The sequence below is a fragment of the Sorex fumeus genome, unplaced genomic scaffold (assembly GCF_029834395.1).
Source record: "Sorex fumeus unplaced genomic scaffold, SorFum_2.1 ptg000246l, whole genome shotgun sequence".
Classification (NCBI taxonomy): domain Eukaryota; kingdom Metazoa; phylum Chordata; class Mammalia; order Eulipotyphla; family Soricidae; genus Sorex; species Sorex fumeus.
In genome coordinates, this window is record NW_026606303.1 from 354,339 (window position 1) to 371,696 (window position 17,358).

Sequence of the window (17,358 nt, forward strand, 5' to 3'; positions counted from 1 at the left end):
TACCTGGGCCGAGCCACGCCCATCTCTCTGAACCACGCCCACATTGGCATGAGCCACGCCCACCCCTAGGGCCAGGGGTGGGATAGTCGGGGCTGGGCGGAACCAAGAGGCGGAACCCCAGACCAGAAAGAGGCACGGGGTCCCCGGCCGCTTCCGGCTTCCGGCGGAGGCGTAACGTCACGACGTTCACGTGACCCGCGCGTCACGTGGCGGCGGGGCTGGGCGGCTCCGAGGCCGCCGGGAGAACCTGAACTCCCTGCGCGATTCCCGGGCGAGTGCGCGGGCAGCGAGGGGAGGGCCGGGGCGGGCGGCGGCCTCTGGAGCCGGGGGCGCCCCCAGTGCAGCCCGAGCGAGGGGGCGTTGCGCTCCCGCCCTGCGGCCCGGCCCTGGGAGGGAAACGGGGCGACTCGCGTCCGTCTGGCAGGCCGAGCGCAGCCCCGCGTCCAGGCCCTCCCCGCTGTCCCGCGTGCGGGTGTCGCCGCCTGCGACCCTGGAGCCACTTTCCCAGCTGCCTGCTCCTCTACGGTCTCCTTGGCATTTCACTTGGGGGGGTTCATGACCCCAGTCTGACCCCAGGACCCTGCAGACACACTCTTTGTGGAGGACAGTGACTGTGCTTCCGTGGCCAGTCGCACCCCTTGCCCTGATGCTGTTTTTCTTCAGGCCACGGAATATGAGTGTGTCAGCTGTTGCTAATTGCAAGCTTTGTTTGTCCAGAGTTTGTCCAAATGGCTGTTGTTTGCTGTTGGCCGTTATTGAAATTCCTTTCACTCAAATAACGGGATGCTTCTCCCTCCCGCAGGCAGTAGTTTGGGATGAGCATCTCACAGGACCGTTTGGCTTGCTTGCACAGTGCTCACTTCTAAAAGTAAAAGGGTTTTGGTTATTTTTTTTTTTGAAACTGTCATTCTGGACTCTAGCAAGAGTAATGTGATGTTCCACTTCTGGAGTAACTGGTGTGCAGAGCTGTCTGGCTTTTAGAATCACTGACGCTGTTATGAGTGGTAAATGTTTTATCTTCTGTGGACCTTTTGTTTATTTATTTGAAGGAAAAAACCTTTTATTTGGTGACTTTTAGGAAGAGGACGAGCGGAGAGAGAGAGAAACATTTCAAGAGAGACCGTGGGCTTCTCCAAAGGCAGAGAGAGCCCCTACACACATCCCAAGATTAGACAGGAAAGCACAAAAGCCCCCATGTCAAGGAGAGCTGCGGGCACCGCATTGGCTCGGCTACATGGGCACAGGCAGCTCAGGGGCTCGGGCAGCATCGGAGCCTTCAGTGGACCTTTCAAGGGTGGGTGTGCTCCCCCCTCTTCTCCTCGACGGAGCGGCATGTCTTCTGATTGTTACTTCATGTGGCTCAAAGTTTTTCAGACACAGGATTGGTTGCTTCAGCCTGAATTTATACACCTGGCTTTGGGGAATCTAAATTTTTGTACTAAAGTGGTTTTGAGGAAAGAAAGATGGCGGCCGCACGGGAGCCTTGTGGAAAGCGGGTTTGAGCCGGGCTCGGGGGGGGGAGCAGCGGGGACCTCATGGGAAGGGGGGCTTTGTGGGCCGTCCCCCACGCCCCACCGGGGTCGCCAGCTGCCCCCCACGAGCGGCTCTCCGGCACGGCCACGGCCCCGGAGGCACAAGGACTTAGCACAGAGAACCAGCCGCTTGGAGCAGAAAAGCAGATGGACTTGTGTTGATCCGCGCCACCAAGCCTGCCCGGAGGGGGAAGGGCGTTGACCAGCCCGCCCGTTCCTCTCTGGAAAGAAAGATGGCGGCCGCACGGGAGCCTTGTGGAAAGCGGGTTTGAGCCGGGCTCGGGGGGGGGAGCAGCGGGGACCTCATGGGAAGGGGGGCTTTGTGGGCCGTCCCCCATGCCCCACCGGGGTCGCCAGCTGCCCCCCACGAGCGGCTCTCCGGCACGGCCACGGCCCCGGAGGCACAAGGACTTAGCACAGAGAACCAGCCGCTTGGAGCAGAAAAGCAGATGGACTTGTGTTGATCCGCGCCACCAAGCCTGCCCGGAGGGGGAAGGGCGTTGACCAGCCCGCCCGTTCCTCTCTGGAAAGAAAGATGGCGGCCGCACGGGAGCCTTGTGGAAAGCGGGTTTGAGCCGGGCTCGGGGGGGGGGAGCAGCGGGGACCTCATGGGAAGGGGGGCTTTGTGGGCCGTCCCCCACGCCCCACCGGGGTCGCCAGCTGCCCCCCACGAGCGGCTCTCCGGCACGGCCACGGCCCCGGAGGCACAAGGACTTAGCACAGAGAACCAGCCGCTTGGAGCAGAAAAGCAGATGGACTTGTGTTGATCCGCGCCACCAAGCCTGCCCGGAGGGGGAAGGGCGTTGACCAGCCCGCCCGTTCCTCTCTGGAAAGAAAGATGGCGGCCGCACGGGAGCCTTGTGGAAAGCGGGTTTGAGCCGGGCTCGGGGGGGGGAGCAGCGGGGACCTCATGGGAAGGGGGGCTTTGTGGGCCGTCCCCCACGCCCCACCGGGGTCGCCAGCTGCCCCCCACGAGCGGCTCTCCGGCACGGCCACGGCCCCGGAGGCACAAGGACTTAGCACAGAGAACCAGCCGCTTGGAGCAGAAAAGCAGATGGACTTGTGTTGATCCGCGCCACCAAGCCTGCCCGGAGGGGGAAGGGCGTTGACCAGCCCGCCCGTTCCTCTCTGGAAAGAAAGATGGCGGCCGCACGGGAGCCTTGTGGAAAGCGGGTTTGAGCCGGGCTCGGGGGGGGGAGCAGCGGGGACCTCATGGGAAGGGGGGCTTTGTGGGCCGTCCCCCACGCCCCACCGGGGTCGCCAGCTGCCCCCCACGAGCGGCTCTCCGGCACGGCCACGGCCCCGGAGGCACAAGGACTTAGCACAGAGAACCAGCCGCTTGGAGCAGAAAAGCAGATGGACTTGTGTTGATCCGCGCCACCAAGCCTGCCCGGAGGGGGAAGGGCGTTGACCAGCCCGCCCGTTCCTCTCTGGAAAGAAAGATGGCGGCCGCACGGGAGCCTTGTGGAAAGCGGGTTTGAGCCGGGCTCGGGGGGGGGGAGCAGCGGGGACCTCATGGGAAGGGGGGCTTTGTGGGCCGTCCCCCACGCCCCACCGGGGTCGCCAGCTGCCCCCCACGAGCGGCTCTCCGGCACGGCCACGGCCCCGGAGGCACAAGGACTTAGCACAGAGAACCAGCCGCTTGGAGCAGAAAAGCAGATGGACTTGTGTTGATCCGCGCCACCAAGCCTGCCCGGAGGGGGAAGGGCGTTGACCAGCCCGCCCGTTCCTCTCTGGAAAGAAAGATGGCGGCCGCACGGGAGCCTTGTGGAAAGCGGGTTTGAGCCGGGCTCGGGGGGGGGAGCAGCGGGGACCTCATGGGAAGGGGGGCTTTGTGGGCCGTCCCCCACGCCCCACCGGGGTCGCCAGCTGCCCCCCACGAGCGGCTCTCCGGCACGGCCACGGCCCCGGAGGCACAAGGACTTAGCACAGAGAACCAGCCGCTTGGAGCAGAAAAGCAGATGGACTTGTGTTGATCCGCGCCACCAAGCCTGCCCGGAGGGGGAAGGGCGTTGACCAGCCCGCCCGTTCCTCTCTGGAAAGAAAGATGGCGGCCGCACGGGAGCCTTGTGGAAAGCGGGTTTGAGCCGGGCTCGGGGGGGGGAGCAGCGGGGACCTCATGGGAAGGGGGGCTTTGTGGGCCGTCCCCCACGCCCCACCGGGGTCGCCAGCTGCCCCCCACGAGCGGCTCTCCGGCACGGCCACGGCCCCGGAGGCACAAGGACTTAGCACAGAGAACCAGCCGCTTGGAGCAGAAAAGCAGATGGACTTGTGTTGATCCGCGCCACCAAGCCTGCCCGGAGGGGGAAGGGCGTTGACCAGCCCGCCCGTTCCTCTCTGGAAAGAAAGATGGCGGCCGCACGGGAGCCTTGTGGAAAGCGGGTTTGAGCCGGGCTCGGGGGGGGGGGAGCAGCGGGGACCTCATGGGAAGGGGGGCTTTGTGGGCCGTCCCCCACGCCCCACCGGGGTCGCCAGCTGCCCCCCACGAGCGGCTCTCCGGCACGGCCACGGCCCCGGAGGCACAAGGACTTAGCACAGAGAACCAGCCGCTTGGAGCAGAAAAGCAGATGGACTTGTGTTGATCCGCGCCACCAAGCCTGCCCGGAGGGGGAAGGGCGTTGACCAGCCCGCCCGTTCCTCTCTGGAAAGAAAGATGGCGGCCGCACGGGAGCCTTGTGGAAAGCGGGTTTGAGCCGGGCTCGGGGGGGGGAGGAGCGGGGACCTCATGGGAAGGGGGGCTTTGTGGGCCGTCCCCCACGCCCCACCGGGGTCGCCAGCTGCCCCCCACGAGCGGCTCTCCGGCACGGCCACGGCCCCGGAGGCACAAGGACTTAGCACAGAGAACCAGCCGCTTGGAGCAGAAAAGCAGATGGACTTGTGTTGATCCGCGCCACCAAGCCTGCCCGGAGGGGGAAGGGCGTTGACCAGCCCGCCCGTTCCTCTCTGGAAAGAAAGATGGCGGCCGCACGGGAGCCTTGTGGAAAGCGGGTTTGAGCCGGGCTCGGGGGGGGGAGCAGCGGGGACCTCATGGGAAGGGGGGCTTTGTGGGCCGTCCCCCACGCCCCACCGGGGTCGCCAGCTGCCCCCCACGAGCGGCTCTCCGGCACGGCCACGGCCCCGGAGGCACAAGGACTTAGCACAGAGAACCAGCCGCTTGGAGCAGAAAAGCAGATGGACTTGTGTTGATCCGCGCCACCAAGCCTGCCCGGAGGGGGAAGGGCGTTGACCAGCCCGCCCGTTCCTCTCTGGAAAGAAAGATGGCGGCCGCACGGGAGCCTTGTGGAAAGCGGGTTTGAGCCGGGCTCGGGGGGGGGGAGCAGCGGGGACCTCATGGGAAGGGGGGCTTTGTGGGCCGTCCCCCACGCCCCACCGGGGTCGCCAGCTGCCCCCCACGAGCGGCTCTCCGGCACGGCCACGGCCCCGGAGGCACAAGGACTTAGCACAGAGAACCAGCCGCTTGGAGCAGAAAAGCAGATGGACTTGTGTTGATCCGCGCCACCAAGCCTGCCCGGAGGGGGAAGGGCGTTGACCAGCCCGCCCGTTCCTCTCTGGAAAGAAAGATGGCGGCCGCACGGGAGCCTTGTGGAAAGCGGGTTTGAGCCGGGCTCGGGGGGGGGAGCAGCGGGGACCTCATGGGAAGGGGGGCTTTGTGGGCCGTCCCCCACGCCCCACCGGGGTCGCCAGCTGCCCCCCACGAGCGGCTCTCCGGCACGGCCACGGCCCCGGAGGCACAAGGACTTAGCACAGAGAACCAGCCGCTTGGAGCAGAAAAGCAGATGGACTTGTGTTGATCCGCGCCACCAAGCCTGCCCGGAGGGGGAAGGGCGTTGACCAGCCCGCCCGTTCCTCTCTGGAAAGAAAGATGGCGGCCGCACGGGAGCCTTGTGGAAAGCGGGTTTGAGCCGGGCTCGGGGGGGGGGGAGCAGCGGGGACCTCATGGGAAGGGGGGCTTTGTGGGCCGTCCCCCACGCCCCACCGGGGTCGCCAGCTGCCCCCCACGAGCGGCTCTCCGGCACGGCCACGGCCCCGGAGGCACAAGGACTTAGCACAGAGAACCAGCCGCTTGGAGCAGAAAAGCAGATGGACTTGTGTTGATCCGCGCCACCAAGCCTGCCCGGAGGGGGAAGGGCGTTGACCAGCCCGCCCGTTCCTCTCTGGAAAGAAAGATGGCGGCCGCACGGGAGCCTTGTGGAAAGCGGGTTTGAGCCGGGCTCGGGGGGGGGAGCAGCGGGGACCTCATGGGAAGGGGGGCTTTGTGGGCCGTCCCCCACGCCCCACCGGGGTCGCCAGCTGCCCCCCACGAGCGGCTCTCCGGCACGGCCACGACTCCAGGACACAGAAACCAATCTCTTAACTAGCTAACTTTTAATAGAAATTCTTCCAGGGTCAATAAGTAAAATAGCAGAAATTCAAAACCGCGCGGCCGCTATCGCGGCCGCGCGACATCATTTTATTCTTAAACCAAGTTGTAGAAAGCAAATCATTTCACAACGCTGTTTCAGCATGTCTGATGGGGGGGGGGGTGGGTCGTAAACTCTTAACAATAATTGTGCATCTTCTATCGAAATAATCTATCTAGTCAAAGTGGATAGAGTATTAACTAGAACTCATCTACCTCACAAGAATTGGGAGGGGTGGGAGGTGGGGGTCTATTGGGGTTCGGGGTTAAAAATGAGTATTGGTAAAGGGAAATGTGTTCGGTATCTACATGACTGAGACCTGAACCCGAAAGCTCTGTAACTTTTCCCACAGTGATTCAATAAATAAATAAATTATAAAAAAAAAAAAAAAAATAAAGTGGTTTTGAATTTTATTTGGAGGCTCGTGCCAGGCAGTGCTCAGGACTTACTCCTGGCTTCGCACTCAGGATCACTCCTGGCAGTGCTCAGTGGACAGTATGGGGTGCTGGGGATAGAACCCCGGGTCAGCTGAGTGCAAAGCAAGCACCTTCCCTGCTCTACATTCTCCCTGGCCCCGGGTCTCCTGAGCACTGCCCCAGGGCACCTCCTGGTGGTGATTCTTAGCAGTTCGATGATGCTTGGCGCTGTGGTGGCAGGGCTCGCCCAGGCCACTCCAGTGGCCTCTCCAGGGATGCACATGGCAATGCTCGAGACCCTTGTGGTGCCAGGGGGCGAAGCTGGCAGTCATGTGTCAGGCATGTACCTTAACCCCTGCACTCTCTGACTCAACACTAAAGTATACTGTGCTTTGGAGCGGGAGTGTTACAACACCTGAGTTTTTGTTGTTGGTCTGTTTTGTTTGGGCCACCCCTGGCAGTGCTCAGGCTTACCCCTGGCTCTGCACTCACGATTGACTCTTGGTGGTGTTTGGGGACGGTGTGGGAGGCCAGCAATCCAACCCAGGTTGGCTGCCTGCAGTGATGCCCAAGTTTGGGTCGGCTGGTAAGTTTTAGGGGTTCTGTTCACCATTTGTATGTGTGCTTTCCTAGGAACATGAGGTGGAGAAAATGTTCACACTCAAAGGAAGCCTCTAGCCAGCAGCCGATGTCAAGAATATCAATTTTTTCGTCAGACCCCGGCTAGAACTGATGGATATAATGGCTGAAAATGTGCTTAGATATCTCAGAGCTGATGCTGGGTCCATACGGAATCATTCCTCTAGTGGTTTGAGTGCTCATCAGGACACCTTTGCTTGCCAGCGCTTTGGGAAGTGGATCTTTGGACAGATGTGAGTGTGTCGGAGGAGAATGGGGGGTCAGGAGCAGGATACTCTGCAGTCAGCCAAGGATAGATCGTAGGAACCCAGTGCGGTCCCCAAGTCTCCCGGGAGTGACTTCTGAGTGCATAGCCAGGAGTTATCCTTGAGCACCTGCCGGGGTGGCCCAAAAACTATAAATAGAGAATGGGAAACATTGTGTATTGGGGCTTGGGGAGGCAGGGCAAACCACATAAACCCCCTGTCTCAGGACAGTAGAAAGCTCCGGCCTGTCTCAGTAGAAGGACCCAAATTTCTTTATAAAAAGAAAAACAGCTAACTGTTCTTTTTCACGTACTGAATACCATATGCTCAAACTTCATAAGCAAAGTCAGGAGAAGCTGATTAAAATTTAATGCTGCAGCATCTATGGAGGAAGTGCACCAGCCCAGTCTGCATTACGTTTGATCGACGTGGCCCCTAAGGACTTAAAAGCATACGGAGTATTTGAGCAAAATCGGGCACGGTGTGGAGCAACCTTTTATTTTCCTAAAGACATCGCTTGATTAAATAGAAACTTTTTTTTCTGCAAGAAACAGATGTCCGTTGCAATAACCCTGAGAGAGTTTTTTTTTCCTCTTTTTGGATGACACCTGGCAATGCACAGGGGTTACTCCTGGCTCTGTACTCAGGAATTACCCCCGGTGGTGCTCACAGGACCATATTGGATGCTGGGACCTAGGAATCCAACCCAGGTCGACTGCATGCAAGGCAAACGCCCTACCCGCTGTGCTGTTGCTCCAGCCCCAACCCTGAGAGTTTTCATGTCCCATCAATGGCCCAAGAGAAAGTAACACTGCCCCTTGGCAGAGCACAGGTCAGCGGTTTCCAGAAAAAGCATCAAAATCAAGAGAGCAAGAAAACTAGAATCTTGGGCCGAGTCAGTGGTGGGGGGTAGCTCATAAGCGTCTCTTTAGGGCCCACTGTGTGTCAGGCACATGTGGGGCCCTGGGGAGCAGTCCTCACCTCGGGGCCTCGGCCAACGCACGGTCCTTCTCTTGCAGTGAAGACAGACGTCGCCCCACAAGAGATTTCCACATTTTGTTTGTGCCCTGGCATAGCCTGCTGTGTGAGCAGCGGCTGAAGGACCTGGGCGTCCTGGGCTCCTTCATCCACAGGGACGAGTACAGCCTGGACCTCATTCCCTTCGACGGGGACCTTCTCTCCATGGAGTCGGAGGGCGCCTTCCGAGTAAGTTCAGTGTTTGCCCTTTGAACTTGACGCTCGTTTCTGCCTCGTTTGTGATGGTGACACTGACACTGGCATTTCAGTGATTCCTGGAAGCCTCTAGTTTCTTCCTTTTGGGGAGAGACGGGAGTTGGGCCACACCCAGCAGTGCTCAAGGTTTACTCCTGGTTCTGTGCTCAAGGATCACTCCTGCCCATGCTCGGGGACCATATGTGCTGCCAGGGACAGAACCCAGGTTGGCTGCGTGCAAGACCAGCGCCTTCCCCTGTGCTGTCTCTCGGGCCGCTGCTCCTCTTGCTTATGGAGACCCTCCTGTTTCAACGAATTCGCTTAAAATTGTTAATGCCCTTACTGAATTCTCAAAAATCAATTGTCCTTAAATGTGTTTATTTCTGGTGTTTCTCTGCTGCTGGTCGATGTTTGTCCTGGTGCCGGTCCCACCCTGACTTGACTGCCTGTGGAGGAAGCTTCGAGAGTGGAAGGCAGGGCCGCTCCAGCCAGAAATAGTCAAGTCTGTCACTGCGTTTTTCCAGTTAGCCATTTGTGAGTGATTTTGTTTCCATGACCCGCCTTTCTCCTTGATTGAGTCTTGGCAAGACCTGAAATCTCTTATCTTACATTTTCATTTTCTAGAAATATAATTGCCTACATTTTTCATTCAAACTCTTGAGATTCTGCAGTGTGACCTCAGGGTTGGGTGCAGGGTGTGCGGGAAATTCTGATTCTCCCACACGCCCGTCCCAGCCTGTTTCCTACTGGTTATTTTCAGCACATATTTATTTGTTTGCTTTGCTTTGGTTTTTGCTTGGGGCCTCACCTGGTGATGCTCAGGGATTACTCTTGGGTGTCCTCAGGGGTCCATATTTGACTCTTTGATGCCAGGGAAGCACCTTTGTACTGAACTATATATCTGCCCCCCCGGAGTTTTTCTTTTTTAAATGTTGTCTTTTTTTGAAAGGTGGTTTTTTGTTTGCAAATATGATTTTATATGTTTTGTTTACTATCTTTATGACAGGGAGCACTTCTGAAAAAATTCTCTTTAAAAGTGTTAGCTTGGCTCTTAGGGGCGCCCGGGCCAGAACCCTGGCTCTTTCTTCTGTGGGGTGAGATTTCTCCATGTTTAGTCCCTTAAGAGAATCTGTAGACCCAAAAGCATTGATTTATGTGAGTTTTCAACTGTTGGAGTACACGGAGCTTAGGTTTATCAGGTTGCACCCATCACAGTGCTCCCGAGTCTCTCCCATTACTTTGTCCGTAACCACTTCTATGCTCTCTTCCCCAACCAATTTGTAAGGTCTCATCCTTCTTAGACACTGAAGCTGTACTGTAAGTTAATATCGCCTTTCTCCTCTCCTTATGTCTTTTGAGCAGTTTACTTTAATGCAGTGTCCTTTTGTATAGATACAGGAAGACAATTAATTCATATTATGCTTTATAACTTAGAATTTAATTGGCTTTGGATATTATTCGCTCCCGGGCATCTGCTTTCTCAACTTAAGCCTCAGTTGCCCTCACTTCCTAGTACCCCAAGGGCAGGGTCCCGAGGAGGGTCTGGATGGAACCAGGGCAAGCCAGTAAGTTATGTGCTACCCTGGCATCGCGATGGGCCAGGCCAAGGTGCCACGGTTCTTAACTATAAGTTAAGAGTTTGATCATAGGCAAATGCTGTCATGATCCAAAAGTAACGACGAGACTAGGACCCTGCTGCTAGGATTAGGAAAGATATCTGGCCTGAGCACTGCAGTCTGAGATCGAGATGGCCCTAGGAGAGCAATTCTATAAGCTCACAGTATTTCTTACTGTGTCCATTCAAAATGATTAATATTATGTATGCTTATATGTTGGTTGGACAAGGAGAGGAGAAACAGGTCCTAGAAGCAGTTTTCCTGTGTGTCCTGGCTAGCTTGGATTAGACTGCACTTTCTCCCCTTTAAACAGCCTTCAGTAAATGATTTCAGTATATTGAGGCAGTTTCCCTTATCTCACAGGAACCTAGCTGGCCTTAGGTATGCAGATCCCAGGTGCTAAGCCAGGCCTGATCTTTGGGATGTAGATGCCTGGCTCCAGGCAGGCTGATGTAGATTCCAAGCTCTAGGGACTGGTCTTTGTTGTGCTAATCCAAGTGCTTGTAGCTTGTAAAAGGTGAGGCCAGGATTCCTGAAACAATGTGGATGTAAAGAAACAATGTATGGTTTGCTGCCTCAATGTTCTTTCTGTAACTCCTTTTGATGACATCACTATATTGCGCCCTTTAGAGGTACTGTGATCTATGTAAGGGAGATTTAAGGGCTCTCTGGGGGGACATGTGCATCAGAGAACCTGGGAAGATGGGGCTGAGGACCTAAGCTGAGAGAACAAAGGAGCACATGCTTGAGAGATCCTGGGGCCTCCATGACATACATCTCTTCCCTGTAATAAACTGCTGCTAAGACCAACCAGCCTGGTCCCCGTTTCCTTCCTTCGTCTGACCAACGCCATCCACCTCCCCGGAGTGGGGAAACGGCCTGAGACCACCGAACATGGGCTGTGGGAGAGATAGACCGCCGGCCCTTTTATTTTTTGTGTGTTTACACATTCAACCAGATGTTTTTCCTATGACATATTATTCACTGTAAATAGGGAAAATTGGGCATGGCTGGAGTTCTGGCAGGCCGAGTGAGACCCCCCCCCAAGTGGGTAACCAGCACCTAGAGTGTGCGACCCTCAGCCTCAGCGAGAAAGGGAGGGAAAGGGAAAAAAAGTACCGGAATGAAGGGGAAGATGCAAGGGGGAAACACATCAGCTTGATAATGTCCTCTAAAAACGGCGTACCAGGGCCAGAGAGATAGTAAGGTGGGTAGGGCACTTGCCTTGCCCCGGCCGACCCGGGTTCATTCCCGGGACCCCATATGGTCCTCCAAGCCTCGTCTGGTGTGACCCCCAGTGCTAAGCCAGGGAGTCAGCCTGAAAACGTGCCCAGCCCCAATGCTCCTGGCGCCGCTTATAGAGGCGGGACTGAGTAAAAATGTGTGTATGTAGTATCAGTGGGTTTAGCGCTGGGCCCTCGCAAATGGCCCTGGGGGCTGAACGGCCCTGTGAAATCCACTGTGAAGAGTAGAACTGGGCTGATAATGCAAAGGTTCACCCCACTCCCAGTTACAGCAGAGCAGAGCATGCAGGGTAGACATGTGTTGTTAACGTGTGTGTGTGTGTGTGTGTGTGTGTGTGTGAGTGACACTTCTGGCGATGCTCAGAGGGTACTCCTGGCACTCTAGTAGCCTGGCATTGGTCACTATCGCTCTGGCCTCTGTTGTTAGCACTGTAGCACTGTCCTCCCATTGTTCATCGATTTGCTGGAACGGGCACCAGTAATGTCTCTATTCTGAGACTTGTTATTACTGTTTTTGGCACATCGAATATGCCACAGGGCGCTTACCAGGCTCTGCCGTGCGGGCAGGATACTCTCAGTAGCTTGCCGGGCTTTCCGAGAAGGACGGAGGAATCTAACCCGGTTAAGCCATGTGCAAGGCAAACGCCCTACCCGCTGTGCCATTGGCCCCTGTGGTTAACTTCAAAAAAAATTTTTTTAATACGGAATTATGGGTGGTGGGGATATAGCTTAGAGGGCTAGAGCCCCAGCATCACCTGGGGAGCCCCGGGTTCAGGACAGGAGGGACCCACACACCAACAGATATGGCCCTAGGGGCTTTTAAAGAGGAATTACAAGGGCTGGAGCAATATACATTGGGAGGCTTTTGCCTTGCACGCAGCTGACCCAGGTTCAATCCCCGGCATCCCATATGGTCCCCAAAGCACCACCAGAATAATTCCTGAGTGCAGAGCCAGGGGTATCCCCTGAGCCTCGCCGGGTGGGAGTTGTTTGAGGTGTCTCTGTAGTAATAAACCATTTTTTAAAATGAATGTTTTGTTTTTGTGCTCGGGGCTGGGCAGGGCCGGGCAGGAGCCGGCTTAGCTGTCCGCAGGCAGACACAGTTCCCACTCTGAACAGTCTCCTGGGCCCCTGAGCAGTTCGAAAGAGGCCCCCTAATGCTTCCCTTCCACTGAATCTTCCTCTCTGCTCTGCTCCAATGCGGAGTTTCTGGTCCTTTTCTGAGGACTCTTTGGACATCCCAACCAGGGTGTTCTGGACTGAAGTGTGAGGCTGCACCCCAGACTTGGCAGAGACATCCTATGGGACCTTTGGGGATACTGTTCTCACTCTGGGCCAGGCTCTCTGGGAGGTCTCCCTCTGCACCCCGCCCCCAGTCTGCACCCCTCGTCCTCACGCCTTTGGGGTGCACTCCCGCAGGCCGCTGCCTTAGACAGGGTCAAAGATTCCACGATGAGGGGCTGGAGCAAGAGCACAGCGGGTAGGGCGTTTGCCTTGCATGCGGCCGACCCGGGTTCAATTCCCAGCATCCCATATGGTCCCCCGAGCACCACTAGGAGTAGTCCCTGAGTGCATGAGCCAGGAGTAACCCCTGTGCATTGCCAGGTGTGACCCAAAAAGAAAAAAAATAAAGAGAGTCCCGCGATGGGCACCAGCAGTGCCGCCGCATCAGGTGGAGCGCAGGTGAAGCGCGTTGCGTGGTTTCCCTCCTCTGCTCTCTGCACTTGCTGGATGAAGGGATTGAGGCGCAGGAGTGATCTTGAGGCCCCGCTGGGGACCGTGTGTGCTCCGTCAGCCCTGCTGAACCGCCCGGCTGGGGGCGCGTGCGTGCTCTTCCCTCTTTCTGGGCCAAAGATGTTTCTTTTTGTCTGTGTGTTAAATGGACCTTGTGGCCCTTCTCTGAGACCGTGGCTGCCCTGCTCCTGTCCCCTGTGACACTCGCTGCTGTATGTGGGAGAGGCTGCCTGCCCTTCTGCAAGCCCAGAGTATTCTGCCGTGTGGTCACGCGGGCATGCGGATGCCAGCCTTTCCTCGCCCGCCCAGCGATACTCGCCCCCAGTAGAGTCAGCTGCCTTGGAGCCTCGGTGCTGACTCGCAGAGCCTGTGCCCACGCGCCCGGCCCTCTCCCACAGGAGTGCTACCTGGACAGCGACCAGACGAGCCTGTACCACGCGGCCAAGGGCCTGATGACGCTGCAGGCCCTGTACGGGACCATCCCCCAGATCTTCGGCAAGGGCGAGTGCGCCAGGGTGAGCCGGGGCGGGGAGGGGGGCCTCTCTCCTGCGGGTGGGGATTGGGGCTCCACCTCGCAGTGCTCTTGGCTCTGTGCTCAGGCCACCAAACTGAGGCTGTCTGTGTGCAAGGCGTGACCCCTGGCCCCTCTGCTGTCTCCCAGCCCTCTTTCCTTTTCTCTTTTCTGTTCTTTATCTTTTCTTTTCCATCCCTACTCTCCCTCCCTCTCTCGCACTCTCCCTCCTCCCACCCTCTCCATACCCAGCAGTGCTCGGGGCTCACTCCTGGCAGGGTTTGAGGGATCGTATGTGGTGCCAGGAATTGAACCTGGGTCAGCCACCTGCAAGGCAAGCATCCTACCCACCATACCGTCTCAGGCCTATCTTGTTTCATTTTATTGTTCGATTTTTTTCCGTCTTATTTTTAAATTTTGGATTGCTGGACTCTTTTTTAGCTTCGTTTTAAAATCCGCCCATTGCTAAAAAGGCTCTGCCTGGTTCTGTACTTTGTTTCCAGCAAGTGGCCAATATGATGATCAGGATGAAGAGAGAGTTTACAGGAAGCCGGAATTCCATATTTCCTCTTTTTGATAACCTCTTGTTGCTTGATCGAAATGTGGATTTCTTAACGCCCCTTGCGACTCAGCTGACATACGAGGGACTCATCGATGAAATTTATGGCATCCAGAACAGTAAGTGAAGTGACATCAGTTACTAATAGGTTAGCTGAGTAAAATCAATCTCAAAAGTGTCTGTTTTCGAAGGTGGGGCCTTTGTGTGTAAGTCAGAATACTTGAAAATGTCAGGCACTGACTTTCAGCCCAAGGTTAAAGCGAGCTCGAGCCAGGACACCATCGGGGAAACCGAGGCAGGCCTTGTGAAGAGGTCCATGCGGTGTGCAGCCCCGCTGCTCAGGCCGACCAGGGAGGCGTGAGGAAGAGTGTTTCTGAGGGGTGCCTGGGTCCGAGGTCAGGGGGGTTTGGCCCCGGATGTTAGATTCTGTAGCACTTCAGATCTGAGTGGCGGCTAGGAAAGCTCACGGGGCTAGTGCCAGGTGCACAGCCAGCGCTCGGTTCCATCTGCGCTCCTGCCTTGTCCGGTGAGCACTGAGCCAGGAGTAGCTCCTGCTGGGATACAGTCCGAGAAGTTTCCCACAGTCTGATTCGTGTCTTTTCTTCAGAACAGGGAGCCCCAGGCCGCAAGAGGGGTAACTCCAGCGCCTTTAGGAGTGGCCCTGGCCGGGAACAGCCCTGGGGATAGAGCCCCGGTCTGAAAGGACGGGGATGCAGCTAACTGCATGGGGTCTCTCTGGGGACACAGAGCCCTGCAGCTGCTGAGTGCTGGCCGAGTCCGGACAGTGCTGTCTGTCCAGTGTGCCAAGCTGGTTATCGCAGAGTGAATTGCGATGGCGTGTGTGTGTGTGTGTGTGTTCATGTGTGTTAGTGTGTATGTCACTGCAGTGGTGAATGCATGGCTCAGTGACAGCGGCCACGGAAGCAGAACAGGACCACACGTGGAGGCATTTCCACACAACAAAGTGTTTCCCTGCTCTTTAATAATTATGGAGGTGTTTCCGTTTTGTTTTTTACCAGTTGTTCCGAAGGATAACTTCTGAAGTTGTTTCCTTTTGTGGGGACAGTCGTAAGCAGTGCCCAAGGGACTGTGGGGCTGATCTCGGTGATTTTCTGCTCTGTGGGGCCAGTCCGTGGCCCTGGGGCCACTGGGGCTGTGCCTGGCAGCAGCTGGGGGGTGATGCCACACACACAGCCCCTCCCCAGATTCCTGCTCCGAGCTGTCACTGGCACAGGAGCACCCCGGCGAGGGGTCCCCACCTCCTGGTGCTTCTGCAAGTCTCTCGGGGGATCTGGCAGAGGGGTTGGGGGTGCGGAGGTGTGAGAGATGGGGCTCGAGGGGTGCCTCCGGGAGGAAGGAGTTTCGGGAACTCACAGTCTCTTCACATCACACACTTCCTGCTGATCAAACATTTAATTAAGGGAGAGGGCTGGAGTGATAGCACAGCGGGTAGGGCGTTTGCCTTGCACGCGGCCAACCCGGGTTCGATTCCCAGCATCCCATATGGTCCCCTGAGCACCGCCAGGAGTAATTCCTGAGTGCAGAGCCAGGAGTAATTCCTGTGCATCGCTGGGTGTAACCCCCCCCCAAAAGAAACCGTTAAGAGAAATCTGAAAAACAAGGGGAAATTGGGCTTCCCCATAACCCCCCAGCTCTGTGCCCGTGGCTGGACCGAGGGCGATGGCAGGCCCGTGCAGGAGCTGCGTGCAGGCTGCCTGGGCCAGCGGCTGCCCCTCAGCTTTGAGCTGGAATGCGAGGTCTTGCCGACCTCGTGTATCTCAGCATGTGCTCAGGCCCCGGGTCCCACGGCCACCGTGGCGTGCTGTCTCCAGACGCTGGCGCCCGGGCTGTTCGGAGGGGCTTAGGATTTGGAAAGCATCCGAGAAGTGTTTTTCTTCCGTCGGTCCCTTTCTCTCCCCACATTTTCCAGTGCAGGAGTTCTTGTTGTTGCTTTATGATTCTTAGCACCCACCCCACAGTGCTCAGGGCCCACACGGGGCAGTGCTCAGAGGAAGACAGCTGGACTTGAGCGTGAGCTGCCCCGATGACCCGTCTCTCTGGACCCACAGCAGGGGAGCTGATGGTGTGTAGACACGTCGGGATTTGTGTTGAAACTGGAGGAGATGTTTTTTTAAAAGGAACCAACTTGGAGCTAGAGGCAGTGCAGCAATTAGGGTGAGTTTGGTCCCCAGGACCGCATATGGTTCCCCCAGTCACTGCCAAGAATAAGCCCAGAGCACAGAGCCAGGAATAAGCCTTGAGCACTGACAGGTGTGGCCCAAATATCAGAGAAAGGAAAAAGAAAGGAAAGAAGCCTTCGGAGCTGTCTCCCGCCCTCATGCACACTTCCATGCTGAGGTGATTCCTGGGATCTTGTTTTTCTTTTTCTTTTTCGGAGAGTATCTTGCCCGCACGGCAAAGCCTGGCAAGCTACCCGTGACGTGTTCGATATGCCAAACACAGTAACAAGTCTCAAAATGGAGACGTTACTGGGCCCGCTTGAGCAAAATCGATGAACAATGGGAGGACAGTGACAGGGGTCACACTCGGCAATGCACAGGGTTTACTCCTGGCGCTGCACTCAGGAGTTACTCCTGGCGGTGCTCAGGGGGCCATATGGGATGCTGGGACTCGAACCAGGGTCTTCCCAGTGCAAGGCAAACACCCTCCCTGCTGTGCTATCACTCCAGCCCCATCCTGGGCTCCTCTTGGCTTGTTGAGATGTTGGTGTAGACTGCATGCACTTGCACACGCCAGCAGGACAGACATTGGGCCGCCCTGGGGCATGTTTCCTCGGGTGGCCCCATCCTGAGTTCGGTTCGGGCTGGCAGTGGCAGAAGGCGGCCCATGGGCCAGGCCAGGGAAGCCGTGCGTGAAAAGCGTGAGCGTCCTGCGCTCGTGCGCAGCTAGTGACTCAAAGCCCAGTGCTCTCCCCTGAAAGGAAGTCTCTGGAGTCTCACTTGGGGTGTCCCCTCCCGTGCAGGTCATGTAAAGCTGCCGCCCGAGAAATTCGCCCCGAAGAGGCAGGGTGACGGGCAGGACCTGCCCACAGAGGCCAAGAAGCTGCCGCTGAACTCAGCCGAGGAGCTCCACGCCGAGATCCGAGACCGCAACTTCAACGCCGTGGGCCCGTGCTCAGCAAGAAGGCCAAGGTCATCTCGGCCGCCTTTGAGGTGACTGGGGCCTGGGGCCAGGTGGCAGGCGGGCTGCGGGCGCTTGGGGAAAGGTGGTGCCAGGCCCTTTCCTGGTA

General features: G+C 57.4%; 1 pseudogene; it reads left to right on the forward strand.

The window, feature by feature from the left end:
• Positions 1-808: 808 nt before the first annotated feature.
• Positions 809-17,358, forward strand: part of LOC130018277 (vacuolar protein sorting-associated protein 33A-like) — a 30,193-nt pseudogene continuing 13,643 nt past the window's right edge.